Here is a 27,754-nt window from a genome sequence, read left to right as displayed (position 1 = left end):
AATGTCTTCATTATATGAAGACATTTCCAGTCTTGAGGGTCAACAGCCATTCATAACCCTTCCCTCTATCACTGGATGTACTAGAGGTAAGATCCTATGTTTCAAAAGTACCCAAGAAAACAAGGCTCAGAGCTCTCAAAATCGGGGCTGTTTTTTTTTTTTCCAGGACAGAGAATGGGTTGATATGGAAAATAAAGGCATTTGTCTCTTAGCAGTACTAATTCTCAAACCCATCATTTACTTTAACTTCAGTTATAACAAGCACTTAAGGCCAGGAAATTATCTGAGAAAACGTGAACGTCTGGGAAAACTAAACATTCTCTTACCTGTGAAGTCACGCTGGTGGAGGAAAGCTCTTGCAAGGGATGATTTTTTTTTTTTATTTGATGACTGGTATTTTGATAGCAGCTGTGCAAAGTTTTCTGAAGAGCTAAGGTGATCTATGACATAAGGTGACCATATGTCCCTGCTTGTCAGGAAGAGTCCCGGTTTACACCTGTTGTCCCTGCAAAATTATTAATAGTGCCTCTCCCTTCACTCTCGTAACTGTCCCCATTTGAATGATAAATTATATGACATTCTATCTAGAAGTGTACTGTCAGACCACAGCGGCCTGTCCATACAAGGTAAGACAGTTTGCTCAAATTCACCAGAGAGCTGATGCCAAGAAAAGGGGCAGAATCCAGGCTTCCTGACACCAAACCCAGGCTCTATCTCAGGGAACATATTTCCTCTAAGTTGTTTCCTCATCAATTAATCACGAAAATCACTTTGGGAAATGGTAAAGATACATAAGCATGGCTTCTGCAAACTAGCACTTAAAATTTAGTTGAGGAGACAAAGCACATACACATTCGATAATTAAACAGGGTCAGACAGATTCGTAATCTGGTGCCAATGATATGGTTCAAATGACAATTTCAAAAGGAGTTAGAGAAGGGAAAAAATCCTCGATGGGATGCAGGGAAGGTTTCTGGGAGATGATGGAACCTGAACGGGGTCCTAAAAGGGGGGAAAAAGGTATTTTTCTTTGAAAAAAACAAAAGACAAAATTGGGAGAGGAATAAATCACTTAAATGATTCTATAAGCTCTATTACTTTATAGTCCAGAAGATTTTAAAATGACAAAACCAACGCAAATGGCCTATGTGTCCTTCCCAAAATCTCACCATGGTTTAAGGCACAGCCATCATCAGACCGGGGTGTCTTGCAAGCAGACACGTGCTGGCTGCTAGATGACAGTACTCCTCCCTGTGACGTGGTGAGAAAAAAGCAGCCACCTTGACTTCTACCCTCAGCTTTTTCACTAACTGGCCATGTGTCTGTGGGCAAGTGGTTTCATCAGTTTTGAGCCTCAGTTTCCTTAAATAAAATGCTAGGGTTGGATGAAGCGATCCCTAAGAACCTTTCAATCTCTGGCCCTTTACAGTCAATCCCAGGTTTTAGTTTAGTTTAATGAATCTATTTATTTATTCTAGACTTAGCTCAATAGTGGATGTTGAGCTATTTCCAGCAAAATGGCAAACTTTGGGCTGATCCTATGGGTTCCTTTCCACTACAAAGATACGAAATTCTCAAGAAAAATCACAACGCTATGCCTAGAAGGAAAGAAGAAAGGGAGAAAAGCACAGGCTCCAGGAACGAAGAAAAATTGAAGCCAGAGCTTTCACAAAAGTTGACTCCAAGGGAGTCCAAGGGAGTTTCAGACCTCCACAAATGCCCTTGGGGGGTCCAGGGATAGTGATTAGATTCTGATGTCCATGAAGAGACGTGGCCTTGGTCCTGCATAAGGTGGAGGGAGGGAGGCAGGACGGAGCCCTTTTCATAAATCTTAAAGTCACCCGTCCGTGAAAAAGGGACCAAAACACTGCCTGCTGGACTCAAGATGAAGAGCAGACAATTGCCTTATATCCAGAGCTTAGGGAGCCTCTGAGAAATCAAAACCCTAAACACAAACCACATTCAGTTGTAGGATCAGAATTTACATTATCTGCATGTGGGGGGGGGGGACAAGCAATGACTATAAACACAATTCCAGGACCATCGAAATGCCTTTGATCATCATAATAAACAAATATGGGAACCACTACATAGGGACGATTTCACAACTCAGGACTTACACAAGGTTCCCATAGAAAGAAATCTCTATGAAGATGAACTTGACAACACACACACACACACACACACACACACACACACACACACACACACACATAAGGGAATTAACTACCACGAGGGACAGTCATAAAGAGAATTCTTTTCTAAGGTAAAATCTAAGAATTGGAAAAATACTACAATCTGAAACAGACTACGAAATAAGATTTCTTAAAATTATTAAAGTGATAAAAGAAAGACTAAAAACCACAATGAAATAATAGGAGTAAATTTAAAAAAAGAAAATAGCAGACCTGAAAAAGAACAAAATAGAACTAAAAATAACTCAATGGAAAAGTTAGACAGTAGAGTGACACAAATATAGAATTAGTGAACTGGAAAAAGAGATTTGAGGAAATCAACCAAAAGGTAACACAGGACTTCCAAGTAAAAACAGAGAACTGAACACACCGTATCTAACATTGGTCTCTCTGAAACCTCACTAAAACTAGAGAAAGTGACCATTTAAAAGACATAAACCCAGAAGGACAAGAAGAACAAGTGAAGGGATAACAGCAATAAAATTTTGGAAGATGGAAAACAGCTGGACAAGTGGTAACAGAACTAGCAGAACAAAAGAGGCAGAATCCTAAACTAGGAATAAGGAAAGTTAGGAACCAAGTAGCAGATGCTCAAAAGGTCCAGGAACAGAAGGCACTAGTTACCTTTGGAAATGGGAAGGGAGGAGTGACCAAAATGAGGAGATGGGATGAAAGCCGTTTAAGAACCAGTTATATCCCTAGACCCCCAGATCCTCTCCTCTTCTCCACCCTTCTGGGCAGCAGCCTCTACCCCAACGGGAAAAACTGGAGGTATGGTCTCTGGAGACAGGGTTCCTGGATTGGGAAACGTCACACATCAAACGAAGCAGAAAATATGTATATTGAATGCTGACCTTTCCAGTCTGCTTCCTCACCTCAGCTCTCAGCACTGGAACAGGCAGAGCTTCACCCTCCAGGGGAGAGTTTGGAAGGGTGTTCCCTGGAGAATCTCACCATCTCTGTAGGTTCTTCAGTAAGAGACTTTAGGGGTTGACATTAGGAGTTCCCCAACAAATGGCATTATCATATTATTCTATGATAATGCTTAAAGTCGACAAGCCCTGCACATCCTGAGAGCTTCCAATAAACTTATTAGTTCTTCACTCTTAAACATGACCAGACACTCAAGTATTACCAGACATGCAAGGAAAGCCTCTATAGGGAAGACAGAGTTCAAAACAAACAGAAAAAGGCAACACAGAGGAAATAGAGGCCATGAATGGAGAAGAAAATTTCAAAAGAGAATAATATTTTCTTTCACAATGCTGAGAGAATGTCACACACATGAAAACAGAACAGAATGCTTAAAAAAAACCCAACTATTTATAGATGAAAAGAGGAAATTTAAAACAATAACAGAACTGCAAACCCAATAGACAGGTTGGAAATTGAAGTTGAAGAAATTGCCCCAAAAGAGAGCAAATGATAAAGAGATGGAAAACAGGAGAGAAAAATAGGAGGAAATTAGAGGACTGGTCTAGAAAGTACAACACCCACATAATAGGAGTTCTGGAAAGAAAGACAGAAGCTAACAGAAGCACATTCAACAGATTGAAAGAACACACTGATTGCCCAGTACAATAGATGTAAACAGACTCGCACATAGGAAAGTCATTGTGAAATTTAGACAACTGGGGGAAAGAAAAGATTCTAAAAGGTCCCAGGAGAAAGGAAAAAGAAGGTCAGGTACAAAGCATCAAGAATCAGAACGGTTTTAGCCTTCTAGCAGCAACACTGAGAGACAGCATACAATAGGGCAATGGCTTCACCCTTTGGAAGAAAATTTAGTTTTGACCTAGAATTCTTTGTACCAGATGGACAAGCCTTCCAGTGAGAAGATAAAATAAAGACATTTCGGACATTCGAAGTGTGAATCTATCTCTCTTGGATCCATTTTGGAAAGGCTGCTTATAGATTGGGAGCTACAAAAATGTGTAAGTGGAAAAAGAGGAAATTTATGTGATCCAACACAGGACTAAAGAAGAGGGGTATGTAGTGAAGGGAGAGGACTGGGCCAGTGGATCAAGAGAGACAGTGAGGGCCACCACCAGGGCACCAGGCTGTAATTCTGATCCTGCTGGAGGATGTGCTTCCTCAATGGAGCAGATCACAAAAGGGGATTCAGCTCAGAAGAAAGGCCAAGGAAAGTTCTAGAATAACAAGGAAGAGAAATCCCAGCACGACAGCTGTGCAACAGGCCTGAAGAAAAGTCCAGAAAAAAAGGGATGTTAACAAGAAAAGAAGAACTCATGGATTTCTGATGTGATCGGCCTTGTGGAAACGTGTACAGGGAGACTATGAAAGATATAGGGGGAACATCTTTCCCTACAAGGATGAAGAACACTAAGGAAATTAAGAAAAAAAACCAAGACAGATATTAACATATGATATCACTTGTATGTGATCTAAAAAAGAGTACAAATGAACTTAGTTACAAAACACAAGTAGAGTCACAGATGTAGAAAACAAACTTGTGGTTACCAGGGGATAAGGGGGGAGGGAGAAATTGGGAGATTGGGATTGACATATACACACTACTATATATAAAATAGATAACTAATAAGAACGTGCTGTATAGCACAGGGAACTCTACTCCATACTCTGTAATGGCCTACATGGGAAAAGCGTCTAAAACAAGAGTGCATGTCTGTATATGTATAACTGATTCACTTTGCTGTATACCTGAAACTAACACAACATTGTAAATCAACTATACTCCAATGAAAATTTTTTTAAAAGGCAGATATTAACTTCATAAAAATAAAAAAGTTTAACTGTTAACACTATTTCCATGGGCCAAAGAGTGAAAACACTAACAACTGATTTAACCCAATATTGCAATATAATTATATTGAGAGAAAGGGGTTGGAAAAGCAGCGGATATGGTTATGTAAGAGAGCTAAATCTGTATTTACTATAACAGGAAGTTAAGACATCATGAGTAAAATTGATAAAAGATCACAGCATAGACATTATTTAGAAATGCCAGAAGAAAAAGATAAAATAGAGACAGTGATGTTCTTTGGGAAGTGGGGGTTAGAGGAAGTAGGATGGGGTAGAAGTTGTTCCCATAGAAATTAAGGAACCAGCACATAAGTAAATATGTATGAGGATGTTTTTATCTACAATGTTTGTGTCGACATAAAACTGAAAATAACCAAAATGTTCATCAATAGTGGAACAGCTGAATAAATTGTAGTATAGCCATACCATGGAACTTACTTAGCTATTTTTTTTAATTAGTTAAATTTGTATTACTTATCTGGAAGATATCCTTAATGTACTATTAGGGAAGATAGTAAGTTGTAAAGTAATGCACAAGGTATTATTGGATTTTTGTGTGTTTATATATGAGCTTGGAGAGACATGTGGAAGGATGCAGACCAGATGTTAACCTTATATACCTTAGGAGGACAGGAATGGAAAGGGTAGGGGGAGACTGAAAAGAAATAGACCACAGAAAAGCAGAGATGTGGGAAATATGAAAACACAAGTTAGCAGACATGAAGAAGAGAAGAACAAGATCTAATAACCTACAACAGAGGACTGAGAAAAAGACAATAAAGAGAGCTGGGAAGAACAATGTTCAGAGATTATGACAGTATTTTTCAGAATCAATAAATATTAGGAATCCTTAGATTCAAGAAATATACTGAATCCCAAACAGGACTGTGGTGAAACTGCAGATCATCAAAGACAGGAACAAAAAGAAAAACCAAGATCTTTTTTTTCACTAAAAAAGAAAAAACCTTCTAAACAAAAGACAGACTGAAGCTGACTGCACCTCATCAATAATAGATATCGGAAGACAATGAAATAATATTTTCAAATGCTGAGGGAAAATACTTCTGTAGAATTCTATACCTAGAAAATTATTATTCAAGACTAAGGATGAATTAAAGATATTTTCAGATAGAGAACGACAGAGATAGTTTCATATCCCCAAATCCTTGATGAAATAACTACTCAAAGATGTACTTCAGTAAGAAGGAATTTGAACTGAGAAAGGGGGAATGGAATCTAAGAAACAACATCAATAACATTTATTGAGGGCTCACTCTGTACTGTGTACCAGGCACCATTCTAAGTGATTTATAATTAAATTGGGATTCAGATTAAGGCAGTCTGGTTCTGGATTTCATAGTCTTACCCACAATGTGAATAAAATGACATCTAATTTGATAAATTTTTAAAAGTAGATTTGTAAAAAAATAATTGTATGTGGACAAAACAGATAGAAACAAAATGATAGATGATAATAAAATAGCTGACAGTATCATAACAGAATATGAGACAGAGAGAAAAGCTGGGTTAAAGTGTTCTAAGTAATCTGTATTACATTGTCTGGGAAGCAAAGAGATACAGATAACACTTTAATTTTAGACTCTGTGAACGCAAATATAATTTTTAAGGTTTAAGGGTAACAGCTGAGATGCAGAACAAAACATATACATTACAAATCAAGAGGGAAACATTAATCATTGTCTTAACAGTATGATTATATTTTTGTGCTTGGGAGGCAAGATGAAGGAGAAACTTCAACAAGAGAAAGGTAGGGGGAGGTCTGGAGTCTCCAGTAAGAGGTAGGGAGGTCTCTACTGGGCCCATCACAGAATGAGAGGAGAGTCTCAATACATCATTTCCTTTGATTCTCCCCTGGGCCTCCTGAGCTTCTTGAAGTTCTTCAGGATGACATCATATAACACAGCACAAGCTTTGTGGGTCTCCATGATCATCAGTGGGGTCCTGGTACTCTGCTTCACTGTGGAAGCCTTCCCGCTTGGTGTGAAGGGTGTTCATCAGCTCAAACACCTTCTTCAAAACTTTTCCCATCTTCAGTCTGAGGTATCTGCAGCTGCAACCAGGTGGTGATCCTGTGGACTGCTCAGTGACATCTGTGGTCCCCAGCTTCAGGCCTTTGCAGGAGGACTTCAATCCTCTCCTTGCCATTCACTGGGCCACTGGGAGGACCTTTGCCTTCATCTTCTCCTTTTGTCTTTTCATCCCTGTCCTCCTTCTCCTGCTGTTTCTTCCATTCCTCCTTCTCCATCTTCTGGACTGGATAGGCACCAAGATGTCCAACAGAGCCTTCAGATAGCTCAGGTTGGCTTCTTGAGAGCTGTTTCCTTCAAAAATTCATCCGACTCAGAAATCTTCCAGGGGAGATAGCCCCTAGGTAGGTTCTGTCTTTTGCCCTGGTCTTTGTGAAACATATCCACCTGGGCTTGGGCCCTGGGCATGGCTATGGCTGGGGAGCCTAGTGCCACACAAGGAGCAAGGAATGGGCATAGGGAAGAGGAAGCAAAATCAACAGGAAAACTCAAGTAATCTAACAGAAGACAGGATAGAAAGAAAAAATAAGTAAAGAAGAAGCACGGCAGATGGAAAACATTAGGATTCCTCGTGAATTCCAAATATATGACTTATCATAATAAATGTAAATGGCTTAAACTAATCCATTAAAAGGCAGAAATCCTCAGACTGACTTTTGTAAAACTCCAGCTGTTTATAAGAGTGCAGCCTAAAACAAGTCACAGGAAGGATAAACATGAAAAAATGTATTCAAATAATAAGTGTTCCTACAAATAATAAATGCTCAATAAATATTTATTTTAATTGAATGACTCAATTAATAGGATAAAATAGACTTTAAAATAGCCAAAAGCATTTTGGGGGGATAAAGAAGATCACTGCTTAGTAATAAAAAGATACAATTCACCAGCAATCCTTCCATATACCTAATCACACCATGTCAAATATATACAGCAAAACTGATTTAATTATGTGAAGGTAACAAATTCAAAATTATTGTGAGATTTTCGCACATATCTCTATGAAATCAATAGACCAAGCTAAAAAAATAGGACAAATGTAAATAATGCATATTACTAACTTCATTTAATGGATATGAAGAAACCCTCCAAGCAATAAAGAATAAACATGAATGTTTACAAAAATTAACCAAGTTCTACGCCACAGAGCAAGCCTCAACAAATTTCAAAAAAGTGCTAACATTCAGACCACACTCATCAACCAAAATACCATAAAAGTTGAAATCAATAACAAAACCACAGGTCCCAAACCCCAGTACATCTTGAAATTTCATAAACATGCTGTTACATTATTAAATAAAATCAAAATTAAAGTAACAAAATACTTGGAACTGAACAATAATTAAAACCCTAGATATCAGTAGGAGTAATGTTTAGCATTAAATGCAACATCAGAAAACAAGAAAAATTTTAGATTAAGAAAATAAAAAATTAAGCAATGAAGTAAACTCAAAGACAATAGGAAAAAATTCTTTTTCCACAAATGGATAAAGATAAAGTAGTAGGAAGGCAATAATAAAGATAATAACAAATCAATAAAATAAAAACAAAGAAACAATACACATAGGGACAAATGTGGATTCTTTAAAAAGACTAATAAAATAGGTAGATATTCCACACGAATGAGGAAGAGAAACAAAAGAAGGCACAAATAAACACTATTAGGCATGAAAATGAGCCATAACTAAAGATTTTTTTTTAAGCATAAGAATTCGATTCTCTACTTTAAAGCAGTAAAACTAAAAACAGATGAAATGGAAAATCTCCTAGAAAAATGTTACCAAAATTGACACCAAAAAAACAGAAAAAGAACAAAAGCTCCTGAATGTATTTTTATAAGTTCAGTCTAAAGCTATATTTTAGAAGTAGACAGTACAAAAAAGGAAAGCAAAAAGTCAATCTCAGTTAAAAACATCAATGCAAAAATCCTAAATAAAATATTAGCAAACATACCCAGCAGTGTAGTATGTGTACAAATGTATATTTATTTTAAAATATGTTTTTTGATATGATATACCTCAGGTATCATATATATCATGATTGCATGTATCATATTTATTGCATAGTAAATATATGGTGTGCGTGTGTGTGTGTTTTGTGTGTGTGTGTGTTTGTGTGTTTGTGGACCAGTAAGGTTTATCCCAGAAGCTCAAGGAAGATTCAACATTAGAAAGTCTTACTGTAATTCACCACACTGACAGATTAAGAAGGAAAAACTAATCATCACAATAGATGCAGAAAAAACATTTATCAAATTTAGTACCCATTCACAATTCAAAAGTACAATAAAATACCTAGCCAACCCAGAATATAAGGAAGTTTTTACTAAGCAGTTTCTACTAAAAATCTATGATAAACCTTAGGAACCTATTTCCTTTAAAGGTCAGGAACTAGACAAATATGTTTTTTTCTATCACCACTCCACTCATCATTGTGTGAGATATCTGGCTGCCATAATAACAAAGGAAAAGGAGTAAGAGAAATAAGGATTTGAAAAGGAGAAACAAAAGAAGAATTATGTGCACATAAAATTGTCTACATTGAGAATCCATAAGAAACTATAAACAATTACAAGTCGTAAGAGAGTTTGGTAAGAATGCTGGAGATAAGATTAATATACAAATATCCATGGCGTCCTTATCAGCAACAACCAATTAGAAAATGTAATTTTTAAAAGATCCCAACAGCAATAAACTATGACAAACCTAGATTCAATCTAAAGAAAGAGGTGCAAGAGTTAAATGAAAGCAAATTATAAAAGTTCACTGAAAGTCCTAAGATGTAAATAAACAGCAATATATCTCATGTTCAGAGATCAGAAGATTCAACATCAACATCAGTTCCTCCTAAGTTAATACATAAATTGAATGTAATTCATATTAAAGTCCCAGAAAGGTTTTTCATGAACATTTTTAGCTGGTTTTAAAATTCATATGGAAGAATTAAGGTCAAAAAACAGCCAAGACAATATTGAAAAAGTGTAAGATGAACACTTGTCCTACCAGATATCAAGACATTTATTAAAGCCTTATTATTAAGATACAATAGAATTGGTGCAGATATAGATTACTAGACCAGCATAATAGAGAGAGTCCCTCTGCGTATAGGAACTTGGGATGTGACATTATAAAACTGTGGGAAATGACTGAACTATTTATTAAATGGTCCTGGGACAACTGGTTATTTACATGGAAAAAAAATAGATCTCTAACTCATGCTATATCCAAAAATGAATTCCAAGAGAATTACAGTTAATTTTAAAATATTTAGGAAAAAATACAGACACTATTTTTATAGTTGCAGACTAGGCAATGACACAAGAGCACAAACCGTGAAGCAAAAAAAGAAAAAAAATGTTGACCAATTTGATTTTAAAACTTACGTGACAAAAGACACCAGAAAACAAAGGATAAAGGCAAGAAATAGAGACAGTAGTTTTTTTGTTTGTTTTTTGTTTATTTGTTTGTTTGTTTTGAGGTACGCGGGCCTCTCGCTGTTGTGGCCTCTCCCGTTGCGGAGCACAGGCTCCGGACGCGCAGGCTCAGCGGCCATGGCTCACGGGCCCAGCCGCTCCGCAGCACGTGGGATCCTCCCGGACCGGGGCACGAACCCGCGTCCCCTGCATCGGCAGACGGACTCTCAACCACTGCGCCACCAGGGAAGCCCAGTAGTTTTGTTTTTGTTTTTGTTTTTGTTTTTAAGTATCCAGGATATATAGTGAACATTTGGTAACTGTAAGGAAAAAAAACAAATAACCCACTACAAAAAATGAGCAAAAACTATAAACTGGCAATACATAGAAAAAGAAACCCAAATGACCAACAATCATGAGAAAGAAAAGCATAAATCACTAGAAATCAGAGAAGTATGAATAAATACCACAATAAGATACCTTCCAATCTATCAGACTAGCAAAATGTAAAAGCCTGAAAATGCCAAGAGCTGGAGAAGATGCAGAGCAACAAGAAGTGTCATACACGGTTCTGGAGTGTAAACTGAGAGCAGTTCAGCAACGTCTACCGAAGCTCATGATGTGTGTCCCCGAAGACTCAGAAATCCACGCCTGCATCTACACCTCTGAGAAGCTCACATGTCCACATGGAAACAAGCCCAAAGAATTACACAACAGCTCTGTCTGTAAAATGAAAAGGTGGAAACAATCTAAACTCCCATCAATTAGAGAATGGCTATATTATGATATAGTCATTAAAAGGAATTAATATAGCAGGTAAGGAAACTCGCTCTACATCCATTAATCAGGATAAATCCTAAAAACATAATTTTAAGTGATAAGGCAAGTTGGAGAAAGATGGATTACTGAGTAAGAACACTACGGTAAATGTTTTAAACTCACAAAATAATACTAGCCGTTGTTCATGACACATAGCCAGGAGCCAAATGCAACAACATGTATGTAACAACACAACTTTGGAAGACTGGCTGCCTCTAGGAAAGCTGTAGGGGAGTGGGATCAGGGTGGGTTAGAAAAGAGGCTTTAACTGTAACATTTTCTGCAAAAAAAAAAAAAAAAACTTTAAAAAATGTGGCTAAATGTCAACATATATTAAATGTGAGTAGAGGGTGACTACTGGTTGATGTATTATTCTCTGTGACTTTTTTCTTTTGCATTTCAAATAGTTCGTCATTTTTTAAAGTTACATTTTAAAAGGATGTGTGGATGCGGTGTTCATTTGCCCGTTTCCCCCATCTTTCTATCTAGGTATACAGTTGTGCTAGCAGTCTTGAGACCTGAAGAATAGTCCTGGTTCTAACACTACTGCACTGTGTGACACTGAGCAAATCGCTGAACCTCTCTGGGCCTCAGTGTGCTCGTCTGTAAAATGGGGATAGTCACAGTACTTAAGTCTTCAAGAGCACTCTGGAATTAGATTTGGACTTGTTCCAGCCCCACCACTGGGGCTGTGAGACCTCAGTCAATTTACTTAAACACTCCAAAAGGCGCTATCTTCATCTATAAAATAGGAATAGAGACAGTATTTAGCTCACAAACTTGTTAGAAGAATAAAACAAAATGAGAAACTCTTAGTACATCATCAACAAAACAAAATTACAAAACCAAGAGAAGATACATGCCATGCCTATAATAGACAAGGGAAGATACGTGCCATGCCTATAATAGACAAGGGAAGATACGTGCCATGCCTATAATAGACAAGGGATTGGTATCAAGAACACATTATATACTCCAATAAATCAGTAAGGAAACAAACACACCAATAGAAAAATGGGCAAAGGGGGCTTCCCCGGTGGTACAGTGGTTGAGAATCCGCCCGCCGAGGATCCCACATGCCGCGGAGTGGCTTGGCCCGTGAGCCACGGCCGCTGAGCCTGCGCGTCCGCAGCCTGTGCTCCGCAACCGGAGAGGCCACAACATTGAGAGGCCCGCGTACCATAAAAAAAAAAAAAAAATGAAAGAAAAATGGGCAAAGGGTAAGAAGAGAGAATTCATAAAGGAGGAAACCTGACTTCAGTAAGCAAGTGAAAAGATACTCAACCTCGCTAGTAATCAGGAAATCACATCGAAAAGCTACCCGGCCATCAGATGGGCGTAAGATAATTTTAAATATGGTGATGGCCCATACTGAGAGACCATGTGGTGACGAACTGGTACCATAACTTTGGAGAGCAATTTGGCAACACGTAGGGAAGTTTAAGATGTGCTAACTTTATGACTTTGCTATTGGGTGTGTGTGTGTATATACGTGTACGTGTGTGTATGTATGTATGTATCTATCTATCTGTCTATTGATACATCTCCAAGAGAAGCTAAAGTCTCCCACATGTGGGCAAAGAACATATACATGTTGTAGCACTGTCGGTAATGCCAAAAAGTTGGAAACAGCTATAATATTCTTCAAGCAGACATTTTAAAAGTCAGAAACAACCTTATCATCCTTCCTTTGGTAGAATACTATGCAGCATGGATGAAGTAGAGGTACACGTTTTACAACAGATGAATTTTATCAACATAATGTAGAACACAAAGCCGATGATATCATTTAGATAAAGTTTGACAACATTTAAAAATGTAAATGTCTATGGATACACATATGTGTAAAAGATGCAATCGTGCATGGTAATAATGTACATCAAAGTTAAATTGATGCTTCACAGAAAAGGGGAATGGGACTGGGAAAGTGCTTTCTCTCTCTCTCTTTTTAAAGGTAGGTAAGAAGAGCTGAAGCAAATATGGCATAAAGACATGACAGAGCGATGGTACAGACACATGCACTTGCTATCTTATTCTGTATATTTCCTGTTTGCTTGAACTATTTCACCATGGAAGAACCCCGTGTTTTGCATAGTTTAAAGATGTCGACAGATATGATCATTTGTTCCTAGGTGCCCCTAAGGCAGGCAGGGCAAGTGTCCTTATGATCACTTGACAGAGGAAGAGGTGAGGGAGGGCTGGGAGCAGCGAGCCCAGGGCTTACTGTCTGCGGGCTCACAGCCCTCCTCATCAGATTGCAATGCTCACACCGCTCATTCAGTCATCTATACACACAGGGAACTGGAACTCAGCGCAAATGAGGGTGGGCGGATGAAGGCGAAGACGACCTCTTCCCGTCTGGAAGAAACCGCAGCCTGAGGTAGGGCAATGGCATAACTCGATAAAAAAGGGAAGGAGGCGGACCGCGCAGGTCATCTGACAGCCCTTCAATGAATCTGTAACTCACTCGTGGAGGCCGTCCCCCGTGCATCTGCCCGGGAGGAGGAAGGGGCTGGAGGAAGTGAGAGAAGTGACCTCAGTGCCAGCATCCCTTCGCCCCCAGAGCACCGGCCTCTGAAGGGCAGGATAGCGCTGGGCTGGGGGCATAAGACCTGAAGTCTGGTTCGCAGTTGGTCCCTCATGCTCTCTGGCTTTCAGCTCTTCTTATTTATAAAACTGAGGAGCTGAGCTATCATCTTGAGGCCAGTGAAATTCTACAGTCTCTCTCCCTGAAGGAGTTTTTCCTTAAAAATTGGATCTCTTACAATCCAAAAGAGGGAGGTTCGTATTAATATTTACACATGGTTGTGAGGCTCATTCCTGGACGTGTCACGACAACGTCCTCTCTTCCTGGTGACGTACACAAAACGCTGGGTAACAGTACCTGGTATCTGGACGTCTCAGTAGCGCTACTCCTGCCTGCCACCAGCCCCAGCCCCATTCCTGAGCCCTGGGGACCGATGGACGTGGAGGTCAAAGTGATTGTGGCTTCCACTAAGCGGCGACTCACATGCCCCACTCCACCCTCGGAGTCACATATGCTGTGGGGAGAGGTGGTGGTCTCCACCAGCAACTTAGCCTCTGAAGCGGCACCACGTGCACATTTTAGGCTGGAAATAAGAAAGAATTTCCTGACAGTACAAATCGCCAAAGAGGAGGGTGGGTAACCAAAGGAGGTTCCAGAATCTCCTCTGGAGATCTTTAAAAACCCGAGACGATCTGACATGTCTGAGATGATTTTTTTTTTTTTGCAATCCTGCCAGATGGTCCTGGTGCCTATCTTCCCAGGCATACCCAGTCCTGCCCTTTGCTTTCTCTTTCCTCTCAATAGGACAGATGCCTCCTGTATATTTTCTTCCCCCCCGGGGGAGCACACTTGCTACAATCCCTTAGGCTTGTTTTCATTCGATTCCTTCCTCCTCGCACCTTTCCTTGTTATTTTATGGAGAGCTGGTCAAAGGTCAGAGCTGCCCAGTTACCCACACATAGTTGGGTGGTGGCATCAGATACCCAGGCAAAACAGACCCATGATTCCAATTCCAGCCTAGACTCCAAAGCTGGATGGAAACGGAGAAAATTAGCTGTTGCTAACAATCCACTGTAAATGAAAATATGATCCCAGTAATTGATTTTAAATAGATTTTTTAAAGAATCCTTGGCCGCATTTCATCAAGAATACAGAGTTTCAAAAGCGTTCATTCCAGGGTTAGATTTTTTTCCCCCCCTTTCTTCTGGCTTAAACCCCAAATGGCCAAGATCCGAGTCTGAATAAACAGTGTGGGTGGTGACTGTTCTGTGAGGCCCAGTAGAGGATGCAACCACTTTCTTATTCGGTTCAGCATTAAATCATGTGAAACTAGCCTGATGACTCCACAGAACTTTTACTCAGTAACAGAAGGCAACACAACACGTCCTGTTTCTCCGCTTCTCGGGGAGAAAAAAAATTAATTCTCCTAACTGCAAAGGTTCAATTATGTATAAAGTTCATTGACCTCACAGGCGGCTGTCAGATGATCTTTCGAAGGCCCGTGAAAGGCATCCCAGGAATGCGGTGATGTGGGCAGAAACCGTGGATTCACGCCACCGAATGCTTTCAACAGGACAGAACCAGCAGCCGTCCAGAAACACTCCAGTGCAAACAGAACTTTAGGAGAATCAGTAATTTCATCTCACCTAAGCATTTCTAGGCCTTCGAAAGTGATCGTTATAACTCAGAAGCTCAGGGGAAAGAATCCCGTAGGGACGGGGTGAAGTGACTCTACGTGCTGGTTCCCGCCGCGGCTGGCTGCAAATGTATGGATTCAGCGTTCTTTCCCCATTTTAGAGGTAATGCCTTCTGACTTCCCAGCTACTGACACGAAAATCAAATGAGGAAGCAATCCCATTCACAAATACACGGCGGGGGCTTGAAGGAGACGGTCGAGTCAGTGGTTTTGTGGACGGTTTTGATAGAAGACAGCACCCGCATGTGTCTGCAGTGACTTTATCTCTTTGCCAGTAAATGCCCTAAAGTGTGTTCTTCATACGCCAAGGCTGCATTTTCCTCTTCGGGCTGAGGGAGAGGAGGGGACAAGCAAGATGAGCTTCCAGAACGTGTGCGCCTCTTCTAGTCTTTACCGGGGGACACCCCTGTCGATTGGAACCCGGGCTACTGTGAAAGCCAGGCACCGAGGAAACCCTTGAGCACGTGGGAGGCTGATTCGGGCTCCTTGGCGACGGGAGGCCAGAGCCCCAGGGGCTGCTGTCAGGGTGGGAAGTCACTTCAGGAGCCCTGTGATTCAGAAGGAGGAGAGAGGAAATATTTCGGCTCGGTGCTTCCTAAGATTCAAATTACCTGTTGGGGTCCAGTATCGTTTTTCTTTCAGTAGCTTCCTCACCGAAAGCTTTATGCACTTTATCAGTCAAAATATTATGATTTCAGTGGGTGAAACGTCCCCGGGTTATGTTCTCGCCTAAATAAGCTGCACTCGCTCTGTGGCAGCGTTATTGTTATAAGTATAGAGAATGGGTGGCCAGAATTTAGCCAACGTTTTTGATCCTCTGATGGCAGCAGAACGGCAAGATTATCACTTGCTTCGTTTTCAGATAAACCCGCAATTCTTGGGTCCTTTACCCAAATCGGCCACCTAGCTTTTGAATACACGGTGTCAAGTCAGCATTCAGCTCGTGCTCAGTAGATCCTTGGGAAACAGAAGTAGTGGAGCGGGCGCCATTGGTGATACCGAAGTCAGAAAGGGAACCCTGCCCGCAAGCAGGTCACAAATGAAGAGGCAGACATTAACCCCAACTGAAAGATGCGGGAAGGCTTCCCGCGTGGAACCTTCCAGGGTGAGGCGGCATTTGACCCGAACCTTCACCCAAAGCTCCCTTCGCACTTGTTGGCTGTGGTCTTCTGACAGTCGCTGAGTCACGCTTATTGGTGGCTGGGGGTCTACAGCTGCCCCTTGTTTTGAATCCATCTGATATTTGAGGGGTTTCCTGCCCTGATCCCTCCCTTAAGACCCATACCATTTAATATTACTTTCTTCAGGGAACAGTAAAGTAAAACAGAAAAGGAATTCCCTCTGTCTTCCCACTCTGAAGAAGAAAGCCTTCCTTCAAGTCGTTAAAAATTTTCTAGAAATACGATTATCCTCATAGTTACAGAGGAAATATGCTTCCAGATAAAGAAATCTGGACGCGAAGCAATATCCTAAATCATTTCCACCCTTTGGATACTCCAATTTAGAAAATTCCATGAAGGAAATGACTCTTATTTCTCATGAAGTTCCCACTGGGAAATCATGGGGAGCCACAGTTATGAAAGCGATATCCTTTTTCTTATCCCAATTCCTTCCCTTTGTCCAGGGCCTCCGCCATCTCTGAACTGCACAGAACTACAATTTAGTTCTTTCTCGTCTCCCATACATGTTGCCAGAGGTGGCAATTCGGGCCCATGACTCGTCTCCGTTACATGGTAACGGAGTTACATGGACATTAGGGACTGCTTTCTTTCTTTCTTTTTTTGTAATTCCTCAAAAGTTTTTGTATTCCAGAAGTGCAAGATTAATTTAAAACAAGTGACTGATTTTAAAATCAATCATTCTAATTGACCATTTAACAGAATGAAAGAAAAATTATATGGTTATTTCAAGAGATGCAAAAAAAGTATAAAATCTAACACCCATTATTATAAAATCTCTTAGCCAACCAGGACGAGGAGAGAACGCCTTGCATCTGATGAAGAGCACTGTTCAGTCCCATTTCATGTGAGATTGGGAAAGAGACAAGAAATGCCTGTTCTCCCCACCGCTGTTCAAAGTGTATTAGTTTGTTTTTTTTTTTAATCTATTTTCTTCAAAGATAGTTGATTTACAATGTTATGTTAATTTCTGCTGCATAGCAAAGTGATTCAGTTATACATATATACTTTTTCATATTCTTTTCCAATTCGGCTAATCACAGGATATTGAATATAGTTCCCTGTGCTATACAGTAGGAACTTGTTGTTTATCTGTCCTATATATACATACTAGTTTGCATCCGCTAATCCCAAACTCCCAATCCATCCCTCCCCGACCCGCCCTTCCCCTGCTTTCTTCATCTCTACATTTCTCTCATTTCTTTAACAAAGTTGGTGTTCACTGAACAAATGAATAAATGAATGAGTGAGTAAATAAATATCATAGAGATGTCTCTGACGGGTTGGAAAATTTTCAGTACAGGACCAGAAAGCAAAGGCATCTGGTCTCTATTGTAACTACTCAACTCTGCTGTTATAATAGGAAAACAGCCACAGACAATCTATAAGCAAATGAGTATGGCTGTATTCCAATAAAACTTTATTTACAAAAACAAATGGCAAGCCAGATTTGGCCCACAGGCCATAGTTTTCTGAGTCCTCATCTATGGTGCTTATCTTTGCCATACATCTCAGTATATTCTTTAGATTTTCATATGGCACCTGTACTTTTCAATAATTAGATGTAAACATTCAAGAGTTGCTTTGGAACTCCACATTAATGAATTCATTAAAAACAAAAACCAGAAAAATAGGAAAGCACATACAGAAATTAGCTGTTACTCCAAGTAAGAGCTTGGAGTCACTTGTTTTGTATATTGTACGTCTTTTAACGGGAACAATTCTTATTCCCCAAATGAGGGTAGTAGTTTTGCCATTTACATCACGATTATTGAGTAAACTTGATATGAGATCTCAGAGTTACTGGGTGAAGGGTCTGGTGCTGGGGCATGGTGAACTTGACACTTTCCTGGAAGGGGGAATAAATGTGTCCCCCCCCCCCAGCAAACCCGCCATTCCTGTTCTCCACCACATCATCTGGTCTCTGATTTTACAGCTAAAATCCTTCCAAAGGTTATTAATGCAGAGGATACGCCTTTCTCTTGATGACCCTCTGGAAAACATCCAGCTACAAAGAGCACAACAGAATCTGAAAAGCCCGGCAAACACACAGAGTAGTAGGGGGCAGCTGCGAGAATCTGATGGAAACAAGATGTCCAGCTTGTCACCCGGCCTGATTTGAGAGTGCCCTGCCCGTCATTACTCTTTTCGAGGTATGAGGACACGCACAGCAAACAACACACAAATGAGCACCCCCAGCGGACAATCCGTGAGACGGGCTGCTCTCAGGTGGGGACCTTCAGACCGCACCAGTCATCGCCAGGGTGTCCTGTACCCTTCTAGAGACTTCTTGAAAGAAAGAGAAATGAAATTGGAGCCTTTCCCTCGTGCCAAGCATCTCCTCAACACCCAGACCAAACAATTAGAAAGACTCTGTGCCATCAGAAAATCAGACCCTCTGACTCACAAATGGAGGGAACCATTGCGGAGGTCAAAATACTGAGTTCAAATCTACCACGTACCAAGTTCAAGTCACCTACGTGACTTGAGGCAAATGATCTGATGTTACTGTAACTTGCCCTAAGTTTCAACACAGGGCTAGGACATCCACATTATGGAGGAGAAAGCTGGGAAACAGGGGATACTCTTGTTTCTGGCCCGATTTATTTCTGCAAGTGTTGAGTCTACTACGTGCTTGCGTTGGAGAGTGGAAAATGAATACGCCACAGATTCTGAGCACAGAAAGCAGGTGATCATCACTTACGGCTTGCCTGGAACACTCTAGAGCCACCAGGCCTGTTATCAGTCACTCTCACTGCAACATCCCCACCCCCACCCGCCGCTGCCAAACGCCGAGGCCACCGTCATCGTCATTCAGAACGGAGCTCTGGCGAACAGCACCGCGTACGTGAAGGGATATCATTTATGCTAACTTAATTCCTATTTGATACAATTCCAAATCGTTGACAACATATGTGGCGGTGGCACATGCAAAGCCCATTGCGATCTTGGCTGGGAGTAAGACGCATAAAAATAAAGACAAGAGTTAAAAAGAGGGAACGCACGGAGGAGACACTGAGCGGGGAGCGTAAAGGTAGTTACTGCGAAATTTCCAAAAGGTTGTTGACAATAGTGGAGGGCAGCCTCCTCCGTCTTAGTTAGGACAATCTTCCAGCGGCCTGCATCAGGTCCTTGACATCCCTCAAGGGAAAAATCTCGGAACGTGAAGTATAAACGTATCGGCCTCCTGCTGTGCAGACTGGGTGAGGAGGAAAGGGGGCGTGTGCGAGTGGAGAGTAGGACCCTTTACTCACAACCCTCTTGCGCTTCCTCTCAGAGAAACGGAGAATGGGCCTACCTACAGGGAACACTTGATCTCTATTCCCTTTGTTCATTTTTTTTTGAATTTTGTTTATTTATTTTACACAGCAGGTTCTTATTAGTCATCCATTTTATACATATTAGTGTATCCATGTCAATCCCAATCTCCCAATTCATCACACCCCCACCCCTCCCCCTGTCACTTTCCCCCCTTGGTGTCCATACTTCTGTTCTCTACATCTGTGTCTCTATTCCCTTTAAACCAGCCTCTTGGGCTGTGCCTCCAGGATACAAACAAGTGACTCAAGGGAAAAACACAATACTTAGGTCAGGGACTTATCTGACAGATTTGAAGTTCCATCTAGCGTGGAGAGAGATGCTCTTCATCTCTTCTGAGGCTTCACAAGAACTTATCTGCTCCTTACTTCTGGTCTCCAGCTTCTTTAAAATACTGAAAAATTCTACTTGAAATACGAAATCTTTAAAGAGTCCGTCTGGAGATTTCCAGAGGTTTTGTTTAGCAAAGTAAATGGGCTGCTCTGATTCGTGTGTCTAGGACAATCCAGGTACAATGTCCTTTAAATCAATCATTCTAAAGTTAGCTTCCAAGGAATGCTACTGCAGCATCAAGAACCAGGACCATATGAGTTATTTCATCAGACCCTGGCAGCATTCTGGGCAAGGCAAACAGAAAATCTCGAGGAAAAAAAGAAACTTTCAGAGCCCGCTTCGGGCCCCCTCGCATTCCTTTTTTAAGCATTACAAGATTGATCCTAGGCCACAGATGCAGCTTTTGGATGTCAGATGCAGGCAGATGTTTTCCCTTAAATCCGTTGTCTCTCCCTCAATCTGTTTATAGCTGTTTCCCATTCGGCCTGCACCTCAAGTTCTCGCTAGCTGCACGTCCTAAAGGTTTCTTCCCTCCACATACAAAGGGGACATCTTTCTACAATTTCTTCGCTTTTCTATAAGGAATGCATCCACTCGTGAGGTAACGTGTATACCCACTACCGGTGTGTTTCCTGACTCGGCCATCTTCAAGAAATATCGTACCAGAAGGTCCCCTATAGCTTACGTCCCCAAAGTTACGTGGCATCAGAAAGGGTTTTATTCTTGGAAGTAAGCTATTGAGGTCACGTGACTGGTCTTAGCCTCTTAAATCAACTAACGGGCTCCCTTGCTAAGGTTGGGGTTATTTATTCAAACCTGTGGTTTTTTGTTCCGGGCTTATACATGCTCTTCCTACAAGTCAGACCGAGGATGCCCATTGGTCAGTCAGTTAGGCAGATGCCATGGCAGCCAAACCAAGCGATAGATTTCAGAGATTCATCCAACCTCTCTCACTGCAGATTCATCCAGAATATGATCCAGACGAGAAGCAGGATAACATCTGCTGCTATTTCTCATACACGAAAGTGCCGTGAGACAAAGGGAGTTTCTTAGAGGTGATGGAATAGTTCTGTTTCCTGATGGCAGTGGTAGCTACAGGAATCTGGAGATGGGGTAAAGTACCCATACACACACACACACACACACACACACACAAACGAGCACATGTAAAAACCGGCGAAATCCCAATAAGGTCTGGAGATTATACTAATGTCCATTTCCTGGTGTTGCTAATGTATATACTATAAACATTATACTCTATGCCATGGTTATGCAAGATGTTACCATTGGGGAAAGCAAGGTGAAGGGTACATGGGACCTCTCTGTGCTATTTTTTGCAACTTCTCGCGTCTATATTTACTGCAAAATAAAAAGTTTTAAAAGTGCCATGAGAAAGTTCGTGTTTGTCTGGCAGTAGCTTGCGCAACTTCGCCTAATTGTTTTTGAAGTTCTAGGCTGCTTCTTTTTCTAGTCAGAGGATTTTAAAGGATTTCCCACGACTTTTCTCTAAGAAGCCTACTGTATAGCACAGAGAACTATACTCAATATTTTGTAATAACCTATAAGGGGAAAGAATCTGAAAGAGAATACATATATATGATATATATGTATACATGTATGTGTAACTGAATCACTGTGCTGTACACCTGAAATTAACACAACGCTGTACATCAACTATCCTTCAACAATAACCACAACAGAAAAGAAACGAAGTCAACCTAGCTTCTGATCTGCAGCCTGTCTGAATAAGAGAGCTGGGGGCGTGGGGAGGGGTAACTAGGTTTCTGAAAGCTTCATACTGGATTCAGCAGGTTGTGTATTACGACCAGGATTACAATAAGACAGCGTCCTTCTGTTGTTTCCTGGGTGTTCCCAATGACACAGGGGTTTAAAGAGCAATCAGGTCGTAGCCTCAAGAGGCAAACATACACTTGAGGTCACCGGATAAGGAACAGGGAGGGAGGGGAGAGGGGTGGAACCAGGCCAAGATTTTGTTCTTCCTTCTGTCTCCAGAAGTTTCCCCCAGGACGTTTATGGCTCCTCCTCATCTTACAGGGCTGGGGTCCAACAACATCTCCAGGGATGCTCCCATCTAAACCAGTCCACCCCTCCCCACTTACCTGGCATTACTCTTTTGATGTCTACCGGCTCCTCACTTTCTGGTTTACTTATGTATTATCTGGATCTCTGCCTTCACATATGAGCTCCATGAGAAGCCTGTGGCTTCTCTTCACCGGTGAATCCCAACACCAAGGAAAGTCCAGTGGGTATTTGTTGACTGAATGACTGAAGGGTGAATGAAACATCTCCAAAGCGACGGCGCATTCTTAAGACTGTGGCAATTCTCAAACCCACAGGTCATTATAAAATGACACAGAAATCATTCCGGCGGATTTATGGATGTCAGGGTCATTCTGTTTGGCCAAGAGAATAAACATGACAAAGATGTGACTGATGTTTTTAAAGTGAGCAGCTGAGTTTCAAGAGCCGTGGGGATCTGGGGATCCCAACGAAAAGACATGATTTCCTGTCGAATTTTCTCTCTGAGGCGGAAAGAGACTAGTAGTTGGTAAATAGATGGGGAGATAGGAACAAACGTGTATCTAAACACACACACACACACACACACACACACACACACACACTCACACATTTTCTTGTCTTCAGTGATGTAATGGGATCTTGGTACTTCCTTTCCCTGAAGTGAATGGGGAGTCCTCTACCAGGGGCAACTCAGAAAAGTACCAGTGAGACAGGCGTGGAGGGCACTTGTAGGCAGAAAGAAGGGAGGAAGAACCCCTGTGAGATGCTGAGAAACACATGAGACACAAGAGTCGTGAGAGGTCAGGAGTGAGTCCAGAGCTGTCCTCCCCTGAAACACGTCACACCCCTGTTCAAAGCAGGAGAGGCTTCGGACACCCACCATGCCCAAGATGTCAGAAGAAAACTCTTAGAGGGCTGTGTTTTTAGAGGTGGTGAAATCTTTGAAATAAATGAGTAACTTTACATGCATCTGCTTCAGTGAGAAAAAAACTCCTCCCAAAAGACCCCTCAAAATCATGGGAATAAGAAACAAGGGAGGCCACCGACCCCTCCACTTGAAAAATCTCCTTGAAGCCGAGCAGCCTGGAGCCCGTCTTCTGATACCAAAGTCAGCTTGTGCTGACGCCCCTTCATTTCACGCTTCTCTTAAAAGAAAACAGGCCGGACTGTTTCAGCAAATAACAAAAGGTCAAGAGAAACGCTACTCACATGAGCAAAATAACAGCACAACCTGCCAAAATGTTTCCTAAGGCCTGACCGCCCAACAATCCAGCGGTGAAATAGTCCACAGATCTGACTGTGAGAGGTTGAAAGTTTCATCTCAGTGAAATCTGCCACGAGGCCCTAGTTTGTATTTCATCCATCAGAAAGGCACATGCAGATTATGCCATCAGGTGCAATCGACATTTAAGCACCACGCTTCGCATAAAGGAATCGGTTGCCTCTGTGTGTTTTTGTTTTTACAGGCTCCTCTCCTTGGATTATATTTTGACACTAGAGCCAAGCACCAATGTGATGGTGAACCAACCGGGCACCGGTGGCCTCTGTGTCTGCGCGTTCCACATCCGAGATTCCACCAACTGCACGTGGAAAATATTCCGAAAAAAAGATCCAGAGAGTTCCAAACAGCAAAACATGAATTTGCCGTAGGCTGGCAACTATTTACACGGCGTTTACACTGCATTTACAACTGTTTACACAGCCTTCACACTGTATTAGGTATTATAAGTAATTTAGAGAGGATTTTAAGTGTTTAGGAAGATGTAGTAGGTTATATACAAACACTAGGCCATTTTATATAAGGGACTTGAACATCCCCCGAGTTTGGTTCTGTGGGGGGGGTCCTGAAAGCGATCCCCCTGAAGGGTGACTGTCCTCACAAAAGCTCAGAGTCAATTTTGTAAAATCTCCTGAATGAACTTCCAACTGGTTTGACTCCATTGCCTGAGGTGGGGCACCGAATGTTCATTTTCCCTTTGGAATTTCTCTAATGTGAACAGAATAAAAAATACCATTATAAGAGTTTTAGAGAAAGAGAAAAATACACACAAGGCATAAACCAGGACTCTTCACCCTCAGGATGCTGCCTCAACTGATTCTGCATCAGCAACCTGCTGGGATACTGTCTCTCAGGCCACTCCTGCAGCAGCCATGCCACCAATGCCACACTTGAAGCCCGGTCACCAGACTTGCTGCAGTGACGGGATCTTACTCATCTCTGGCCTTCACAGGGCCCTGCAGCTCGTCAACACTCAGTACATACTCAGTATATACTCAGCTCAGCAGGTAGAGTCAATGGTACCTGTGTTCTACCACATCCCTGGTTTAAAACCATAGAGCAGCGTTTTGCAAAATACCTCCCATGAAATACTAGTCCAGCAAGAGGCTACCTGGGTGCAAAATAATTCTGATTTTACGATGAAATACATTTTGGAAAAGCTTCAGACTATATTCCCCCATTTCAGAATCAGAAAGAATTTGAGCATCTGAAAGACTCAGAAAGGGCCTACAGAAAAGAAACCTGTTTAAGTCAGCATTCCCCATGTGATTTTCCGAAAGCTCTTCTCGATTCATACATGTTACCATCTTGAGGAACTAGTGTTTTGTAGAGGACACACTGGGGAATTTGACTTCAGAGCAATTTCTGATTCATGTCTATCACAACTCATCTGTCCTTAAGTCTAATTGACTCCTCCTTCGCCATAGTTATTGTGGGTCCATTCTGTCCATTTAACACCCTCTTGTGAGTTTCCTCTTCTCTAACCTATTGCTTCATAATATCATTGACTCACAGAAGGTCAGATCTGGAAGTGCTCTTAGAAAAGAATCACAAAGTAAAGGTCAACCCCTGAATTTAACAGAGCTGTTAACCAAGGCCCCTGCCGTGAAGGGATCAGCCAAAGATGTCACAGTACAACACAGTTTGGCTCTCTAAAGACAAGGGTGGTTTCAGGCACCTATGCTCCGCCGTCCAGGTACACTGCAGTCAGGGCTTACAGCAGCGGGTCCCCACTGGGGGAGAGAAGGACAGGGAAGCAAGGAAGTCTCAGAGAACCCTCCGAATGCCATACACTTCCACCGCCATCCCCCCACTTAACTCTTAAACATGTCCTGTCTCAAAAGTCTCGACAACTCCTGGGCCAGGTATTTGAAAGATGAGGCTGTTCAAGGCCACACAGTGAGCAAGAAACTGTGCCAGGGTTTGAGCCAAGAACAGTCTGACTCCAAAACACATCCTCCTGCTAGTGTATTACACGCCCTCCACAAAGAGGCCCTCAAGAAAAGCATGTGGAATTACATACGAAACCAGGAATTTGCATATCTGAAATTAGTGGCAGAGACTACGGCCAGTGCTGCAAGGAAGAAAGAACACACAGCAAGCCCTTGTTCCATCAAAAGACTCTGTCACTTGTGAATGTGAAGGAGAGAGTGAATTTCTGAATTCACTGTTAACGAAATGAAAATTTTTTTAATTAATGACAATTGAACCAACTGAATCAAGTAATGAGAACTACAGTCTGCTAGTATTGACTGTCACACATAATATATTTGCAAAGTTTTGCGTGACCACTTAACGTCAGAAGTTACCGGCTTCTCTCATTAACTGTTTGGTTATGTTTCATGAAATCTACAATGGGCACAAGCCCAGTTACTGAGATAATGATGGTGGTGGTGACATATTTTCATTTTATATCAAAAACATACATTCTTCAAAACTCTTACAGTTCTAATGAAGAAAGAAGACCTTCAGATATAATCAACTGGTAAATATGAGTGTACTTTCTCATATTCATTTCTCAGGAATCTAAATTTAAAAAGTCAAAAACTTTTTATTTGCATTTTTGAGGTATTTTGAAAACTAATAAGGGATTTTTCCACTTACTAGTGGAAGCAGTGTCTATGGGGGACCTTCTGAAGCAACATGTGCTCTGACAACAATAAACTAACAACAAATAAGAATAGTCACAAATCCATGAAAAATCAAATTAGAGAAAATACTGGCCTGGGAGGATTTCTATTGCTCTTTGTAATAATTAGTGTGCAACTCAGCTTATGGATAACATGGAGTTTCAATATTGGTAGAAGGGGAAATTTTTTATTTTAGTACATAAAAGTCAACCATGACTGTGTAACCTTAAGGAAAAGAATGACTAAGGAGGGTATTTTATACTTGAATGTCAAGATACATTTTTTAGTCAGTGTTAGATAGTGCACTCATTAGGTTTACTACCCGGAAATTTTTTAAAAAGACAAAAATTAGTTCCAAGAGTGAATTTATGCCTCTACCAATCTTTTATCCTTCAGATTTGAAAAATGCTAGTTTTTCTTATATCTCTAAAAAGTCATCCATGAGATCTTCGTTCACGAAGATTATTAGATATAAGAAGGAAAAATTTACAAGGAAACAGAATTTGTTACATCTTGATCATTCGTGTCATAGTTTATCGACAGAAAATTTACTTACAAGCAAATTGACAACACCTACTCTATCACCTGCTGCATTAACACTCCAAACGCGCTTAATTTATTCACTTTATGCACACGTCCTCATGTCTTAGTGGGAAAGCACCTATACCACATGCCGCAACTAAGGAGCCCGTGAGCCGCAACTAAGGAGCCGGTGAGCCGCAACTAAGGAGCCCACCTGCCGCAACAGAGGCCAGGCACAACTAAAATAAATAAATAAAATTTTAAAAGAAAAAGACTTAAATAAAAAATAGCATTTAGGGACTTCCCTGGTGGTCCAGTGGCTAAGGCTCTGCACTCCCAATGCAGGGGGACTAGGTTCGATCCCTGGTCAGGGAACTAGATCCTACATGCATGCCGCAACTAAGAGTTCGCATGCTGCAACGAAGGGCAAAGATCCTGTGTGCCGCAAACTAAGACCCAGTGTGCAGCCAAACAAACAAATGGATTTTTTACAAAAGTAGTATTTACTTCCTCCCATATCCAAGTAAATTTGAACGGGTCAGTTCTGTGTAGGTCCGGCACAGAGAAGTTCTGCCTAGGAAATCTATATATAGATCTAGTTCTAGAAGAAAAGAGGTACAGCAGGTAGGAATTAAGAAGGAAACAGAATAGGCAAAATAAATAGCTTCCTAGCATCTGCTATTTCAGATCTGTTTTTCTTTACATGAATGCATAGACAACAGTTACAATTCTATAAACAAAAACATATTTTAATGGCAAATTGAATCATCCCTGGAGGAAAACACAGTTCCTTGTTTCCCTCATGGTGAAACTAACAATAGCTGTCGCTGACATAGCGTTTAGGGCATGCCAGGCACTGTTCTAAGCTCTTGACTCACATTAACTCACAACAGCACTTATGAGGAGGTGTTATTATTATAACTGGCACCTTGCAGATGAGCAAAAGGAAACATCGAGAACTGGGTCGAAA

At 41.2% G+C, this 27,754-nt stretch overlaps 1 protein-coding gene and 1 pseudogene across 7 annotated transcripts in view; both read right to left on the bottom strand.

Moving 5' to 3' along the window:
• Positions 1-27,754, bottom strand: part of BCL2 (BCL2 apoptosis regulator) — a 182,674-nt gene that overhangs the window by 86,366 nt on the left and 68,554 nt on the right. The window lies entirely within an intron of this gene.
• LOC131742915 (proteasome activator complex subunit 1 pseudogene) lies at positions 6,757-7,435 on the bottom strand (annotated as a pseudogene).

This window comes from Kogia breviceps, chromosome 15 (assembly GCF_026419965.1).
Source record: "Kogia breviceps isolate mKogBre1 chromosome 15, mKogBre1 haplotype 1, whole genome shotgun sequence".
Lineage (NCBI taxonomy): Eukaryota > Metazoa > Chordata > Mammalia > Artiodactyla > Physeteridae > Kogia > Kogia breviceps.
The sequence above is the reverse complement of the archived record's forward strand: the minus strand, read 5'-3'. Positions and strand labels throughout refer to the sequence as shown.